This window comes from Scardinius erythrophthalmus (assembly GCF_964197995.2).
Source record: "Scardinius erythrophthalmus genome assembly, chromosome: 22".
Classification (NCBI taxonomy): domain Eukaryota; kingdom Metazoa; phylum Chordata; class Actinopteri; order Cypriniformes; family Leuciscidae; genus Scardinius; species Scardinius erythrophthalmus.
In genome coordinates this window covers 17,646,627-17,653,875 of record NC_138242.1, presented here as the reverse complement: position 1 = coordinate 17,653,875, position 7,249 = coordinate 17,646,627, and positions in this window count along the sequence as shown.

The following is a 7,249-nucleotide window of genomic DNA, read 5'->3' as shown; positions in this document are numbered from 1 at the left end:
ACATTTGCTGATTAAAATTACAAACCGTTAAGTTTCTCACACGTGATTCTTTCGATCAAACTTTTGGAATCATTAAATTAAAAAAAAAAAAATGTTTTTGAAAGAAGTGCCTTATGCCAACCAAGGCTGCATTTATCTGATCAAAAATACAGTAAAAACAGTAGTATTGTGAAATGTTGTTTTCTTTAAATATCTTTTCAAATGTATTTTTCCCTTTGGCGTCAAAGCTGAATTTTCAGTAGCCATTACTCCAGTCTTCACTGTCTAATTTGCTGTTCAAGAAACGTTTTTAGGCTATTTGTATTTTTTTTTTTTTTTTTTTTTTTTTTTTGTGGCTGCTGGTCACTTTTTTCTTTACTTTTGAATGGAAATAAGAGAAAAAAAGACTTTGCAATGTTAGAAAAAAATGCTCATGAGAACTGTCAGGTGTAAAGTTCTTTATCAATAACCCCAACAGCTCAATATCGCTTTGCTTTAAATGGGAACTGTTCTCTGATAACTCCTCATTGAGCTGTGAGTGTGGAAGGGAAATCTGAGCAGTAATACTAGCCATTTAGCATATGGCATTCTCAACATGTAAACATAGGCACAGGGCAGAGGCTGCAGTAAAACAGCCTCCTGGGATCAGGACCAGGTCCCCAAAGACCCCCTTTTTAACACACACACTCACATACATGCAGTAATGGAGGTTTCCTGATGTCCAGTCAGAGCCTTTATAGCACAATGACAACCTGAGGTCACTTCACCCGGTCCACACGGACCTCTCGCCCACCCACCCAGTGCCTCTGAATCAATCATGTTATTTCACTTTTCTCCCCTGTTATGTCAGATTTAAAATTATATTATGTTTTACATTTGTATGTTCAGATTGTTAGAGAACATCATTTAGAGAAAATGTTTCTATTTTTAAGTGTTAAAATGATCGTTGTTTTTAAAACTTTATTTTAAAAATCCTTTTTTTTTCAATGAAATCCTTTATATTAAAATACTTTTAATTTAATTTTGGACCCTGCTATATATTCAAATTTACTTCTATATATTTGGATTTAATCATATTATTTAAAAAAAAATCATTAGAATTTATGAATTTATATATAGACACTTGAAAGAATATAAAGAAAATGTTTCTGTTTTGTCTTTCAGTTATCATCATTATTGTTAATTATAACAATATTTTAATATTATTTTTTTAATTAACAATAATGATGATGATGATAACTGAAAGACAAAACAGAAACATTTTAAAGACATTCTTTCAATAGTATCTATAAATAAATGAATAAATCCAAATATTTATATTAATACATGTTAATATTAATGTATATATATTAATAAACCAGTAACTCTTTAGAATATGGTTTAATTTGTTGGCATTTGTTGGTTAACGTGAACTAACAATGAAAAATACTTCTAAAGCATTTATTCATCTTAATGTTAATTTCAACATTTACTTATACATTAAAATCAAAAGTCGTATCATTTCATATATTTGAATGGCCCTGAGTTGACATGGACTAACAATGAACAGCTGTATTTTTATTAACAAATGTTAACAAAAAATCATAAATACTGTAACAAATGTATTGATCACTGTTATTAATGCTTTAACTAATGGACCTTATTGTAAAGTGTTACCAAATAATAATGAATATACTGGAGGGTCAAAAATGTTATATATCTTTTTATATAGCCTAATTCTTTACCACATAATATGTTATGTCCCAAATACTAAACACATGTATGAACATTATAGGCTACTGCGTTATATCCTCAACTAATAGCACTAAGTATGCTATGAATCTGTTAGGATGCTCTAGATCTCCATTTGACCATGCTATATGTTTTAAAAATGCAAAAACCACGTAAAAGCACTGAAAGTGTAGGGTGTTAAAGGGGTTAGATGCCGGGAACTCTAGAGCAGGGCTAGAGAGGCAGTAAAGGCTTGTTAGGGTACATTAGGCAGAGAGGGGATTATAAGACTTCATAAATGTTTCAGAGATACTCAGGGACTATGTCCTGTGGCGGCTCTCCATGGGAGAGAGCTGTGGCTTTGCAAGCGGTCGCTGTCTCCATAGTGTGTGTGCTTGTGTGTGTTCCTGTGTAAAAAGAAAGCACATTCTTATTCCACCTTTGTCATGTATGCATGGGTTTAATTGGGTGCTCAGTGTTTAAAGTGCTCAGGCTTCTGTGATTGTTTATGTTTTAAAGGCTTCTTGATTGTTTAAAGCCTGATTTTATTTCTGATAAATGAATGAAAATTCAAGTTGTATCTCATTTGTGAAATTCCATAAAGTAACCAAAATGATCAAAGATGTTTTCAAGCCAAATATATCTACATAGCACACAGCTTCTCTTTGGAGGCTCATTTAAACAGACTCAACAGCCCTCGGCCAGCCGTCCCGTCCCACTCCAGCCAGTGTTTGAGAGTGTGTATTTATCTTTGCAGTTACTCCTCCTGACCTCTGAGTACCTTTGGGAGCTGGAAAGGGTCACTGCCAATTGTCCTATGCACAAAAGAAAGGGCAGAACATTGCTTTTGAGAGACAGAGTGAAAGAAAGACAGTGTCACAGATTCTTCAATCATCACTCTCATTAAACAGATTAATGGACTATCCTGGGAAAGACAAGGTCATCATCATATACACAACACACACACACACACATATATATATAAAATTGGCAGATTGTGCTCACTCACACAAGGAATTTCATTTTGGTTTATAGCTTTGTACTTTGTACAAAAAGATTGTGAATGATGCTATAGCCTGAATTAAGTCATTTTATTGACAGGAAAAACAGGAGCCGGAAATATACATACATATACATTTACAAGTCTCTACAAGTCAAGGTTAGTTCCGTTCCAATTAAATGGAAAAGCCCCAAGAAGATGTTTGTGTGTATATGATACAATTCCTATGTGGTTTATGGATTGGTAAGGATTCATGTGAGGTATAAAAACATTTAAGCACTCACTGATTTCCTGAGCAAATTATACACCCACCCACACACACACGTGTACGTGCACACACTGCATCCTGAGGAGTGTTAGTGAGAGGATGGGGATTAGGGAGGATGACAGTAAACACAGAGGTGCAGGACTAAGAGAACAGGGATGTAGAGTTTCCATCACTCAGATCCTTTGTGTGAACATGTTTACCCAGTGCAAAACACATCAGGAGAAAGGAAACACTGGGACTTTTTTGCCTTTTTTTCTTCTTCTTCAAATATCTGATCATGACTTTACAATCTGTTTAAACAATAGCCATTTGAATACCAGATGTACTAATGATGATTTGCTATAATTTAGTCTTATGAAATGAAAAACTCTTGATACAATTACTAAAATAGTTACTATCTAGCTAACAAAAAAATATGTTCTAAGAATGTTTTGCTAATGTTCCCATTAATTTATGAAGATGTTATTTCTGAATGTTCTGAGCACTCAAAATGTCGACTTTAATGGAAAAATATATATGTTTTTGGTCATGCGAATGTTAAGGAATCATTCCTTTTTATCATTCTTTTAACATTATGGGAACGTTACTCGTGAATGTTCTCTGAACAGTCTGAAACCAGTAGTAACATTTTAAAAAAGTTAGACGAATATCAAAAAAGAAAATGAAATGAAATGATGAAATGAAATAACATAAAATAAATAATAAAATGTCATAAAATATTATGTTAGTGCTGTCAAATTGAATAATCACGATTAATTACATCTAACATAAAGGTTTGAATGTATAGTGCTGCTTGTGAACCTGTAAAAATGTATTTAGTACTGTCCTGAATAATATATGTTAAAAAAGAGCTGAATTTATAAAAATGACCCCATTAAAAAGTTTACATACCCTTGATTTTTAATACTGTGTGTGCCGTTACCTGTATGATCCACAACTGTTTTATTTGTTTAGTGATAGTTGTTCTTGAGTCTCTTGTTTGTCCTGAGCAGTTAAACTGCCCAATGTTCTTCAGAAAGATCCTACAGGTCCTGCAAATTCTTCAGTTTTCCAGCATCTTTTGCATTTTTGAACCCTTTCCAGCAGTGACTGTATGATTTTGAGATCCATCTTTTCACAATTGAGGTTTGCAAAACAATTGAGGGACTCAAACACAACTATTAAAAAAGGTTAAAACATTCACTGATCCTGCAGAAGGGAACATGATGCATTAAAAGCCTGGGGGTGAAAACCTTTTGAATTTTGAAGATCAAGGTAAATTGTACTAAACTTGTCTTCTGGGAAACGTGTAAGTATCTTCTGTTGTTTTCGAAGGGCAGTACTTAATTAATTTTTTCTATATTTAAAAAAAAAAAGGAAAAATTTGGGCATCTTCGTCGTCTTGTTCAAAAGTTTTCACCCCCTGGCTCTTAATGCATCGTGTTCCCCTCTGGAGCCTCAGTGAATGTTTGTACCTTTTTTTTAATAGTTCTGTTTGAGATCCTCAATTGTCATCAGTGTGAAAAGTGTGTATATTATAAAACAAAAGTCCTTTTATTTACTCACACAGATCATTAGTGATACTGTGCGTGTGAATGTTCATGTAAAACCAGAAAGGTCATCTCCCATTACAGAGTATCAGCATACCAGGAACACCTCAAATGCATCTCTCTCCCTAACTATTTCACTCTCTCTTTCTCTTTCGTGCTCTCTTTCAATCATTCTGCCATTCGCTTGCTCTCTTTTACTTTCTCCCCTCCTGCTGCTGTGTTAGAGTCAGGAGGAATAACTGCGAAAAAGAGACAAAGGCACATCAAACACACACACACACACACACACACACACACATTCACGCATTCGCATACACACACTCCTCTTGGGCCATTGTTTAACATGATGCATGGGGAGAGAGCTCTCAAATGTGAATGACAATGTCTAATTCCGACCTGCTGGTCTACAAATACTATTTGACGATTTCATAAATTATTCATGATTCACTATTACATGTCCTAATTTCATTACATTATATATTATATTCTGAAATATGAAGTAACCATAACAGACTTATTGTAATGCAAAAATTAAGCATTTACAGATAATTAACAGTTAATTTCAGGACAACTAAGTCGATTTTAGCCTGGCAGTTTCAGGATTACTCAGTATAACAGCAGTGTAAAGGTTCACTGTTTTAATCGCTCCATTGTGTTTGTTGCACAGAATTCTACATTAATTGTTCACAACATTGTAACCACACTGTTTTTGGAGTAAAAAAAAACTTTTTGAAACTAACGAACTATTTTTAAAAGTGCTGTCAAATCGATTAATCACGATTAATCGCATGTAATAAAAGTTTGTAAATGTGTGTGCGTGTGTCTAAACGAATTTGTACGATTTAGCCACCTTTTACTCATTCCTACGAATTGGTCGTGAGATAGCGGTGGTATACACACACATATTTTTTTAATATTTCAATGCTATCTCACGACCAATTTGTACGAGTGAGTAAAAGGTGACTAATTAATACAAATTCATACGACCTCACTCGTACGAATTTGTACGATTTGTCTAAACCTACGTGATGGATAGGTTTAGGGGCGGGGTCAGGTATAGGTCATTCTTCCAAATTCATACAGTAAAATATGTACGATTTGGCAAAAATCATACGAATTCGTACAAGTGAGGTCGTACGAGTGAGGTCGTATGAATTCGTATGAATTAGCCACCTCGTAAAATTCGTACGAATTGCCGTGAGATTAGGTTGAATATTTACAAACTTTTATGTTAGATGTGATTAATCGTGATTAATCGCTTTGACAGCACACATTTGCTTTATTTGAACATCAATTATCTCTACAAATCTAGCAGTTATAAACTTAACTTTGCAAATAGGACTGTTTAAAATGAAATGATGATTCAAATAGGAGAGAAAAATGTTTTACACTCCTATTATATCCTTTTTTAATGTAATCACATTTACCCTAAAATCTTAATCTTAAAATGAATACTACACTATACATGTACTACAGTATTACCTCAGAGATCTATAGAGAGTAGTGTGTGTGTGTGTGTGTGTGTGTGTGTGTGTGTGTGTGTGTGTGTGTGTGTGTGTGTGTGTGTGTGTGTGTGTGTGTGTGTTGTCCCACGGGACTGACCGTCAGTGAAGGCTCACTGAAGCTTCATCCAAGCAACCAGGGCCATCTGCCCCATTGCTACTGTCATCTGGACAATCTCTCTTTCCTCTTTCCCCCTCTATATGTTTCTTGCTCAATATCTTTCTCCCTTCTTCTCACTCCGCTCTCTACCAGTATGGAGCGGCTTTACTGTGTTTGATCTGTCATTCATCCAGTAAGCAGCATGCCGAGCATTTAGCTGGACTTTGCAGAGGATTACCTACTGTCCCAGAGGAACCAACCAGCACAATGACAACACCACCCCAGCCAGTACCTTCTGCTTCCAAGCTGCTCAAGAGACCCAAACACCTGACCGGGGATCAGTTATTAAAGTCTTTAACACCTCACCCTCTTTAGCAAGACCACTCGAGACGGCATACCATATATTTTCAGTGGTTATTATTCAAAAGGGCCACCATATCAAAATGCCCCGAACAGACCAGAGTTTATGGTTTCACTCAGCAAAGAGCCCTGGGCTAGATTTAGACAAGTCTAGTGATGTGTGCTGACTGCTATTAGGGAATCAATAGGGCTAATTGATCAGATTGTGGTTTAGCTCAACTGTTGGTGGCTACTAGACTAGGAGCTGAAATAGGAACTGACAGGTAACCACTTAAAGAGAGACACTGAGACAGTGTGGGCCAAACATAAGGACATGTGCCCCTTTTCATCTGAAACCAATACAGACACGTTTTTTTATTTATATCAAATCGACCACTTGTGATTCCAGTGGTTTAGCGCTGCTAGAACATACTGCAACCCTCCTTTCAAATGAATTATCGCGCAGCCATTATGTGAGGTTGACCTCGGTGTAGCCGTATCATTCACAATCATCTAAACGCCACTGGGGGGATGTCATTAATCTCATATTAATAAAGAAATCAAACTGAATTATGGATGTCCGCAGTGGACGGGGAGGCATTTTAAAGCACCAAAGGTTAAGTGTGAAATCAATGCCTATAAATGAGCGTATAAAAATTCAGAGGAGTAAAAGGAGAGAAACAGAAAGCGAGCGCAGCCTCTAAATCAGTTTCCCACAAAGCACGATTGTCGAGTCACGCTTTTAACGCCACAGAGCTTTTACCGAGTGCATCAGGATGGCTGTTTTTACCAGGTCATTACGGGCTCTGCATTATGAACCAC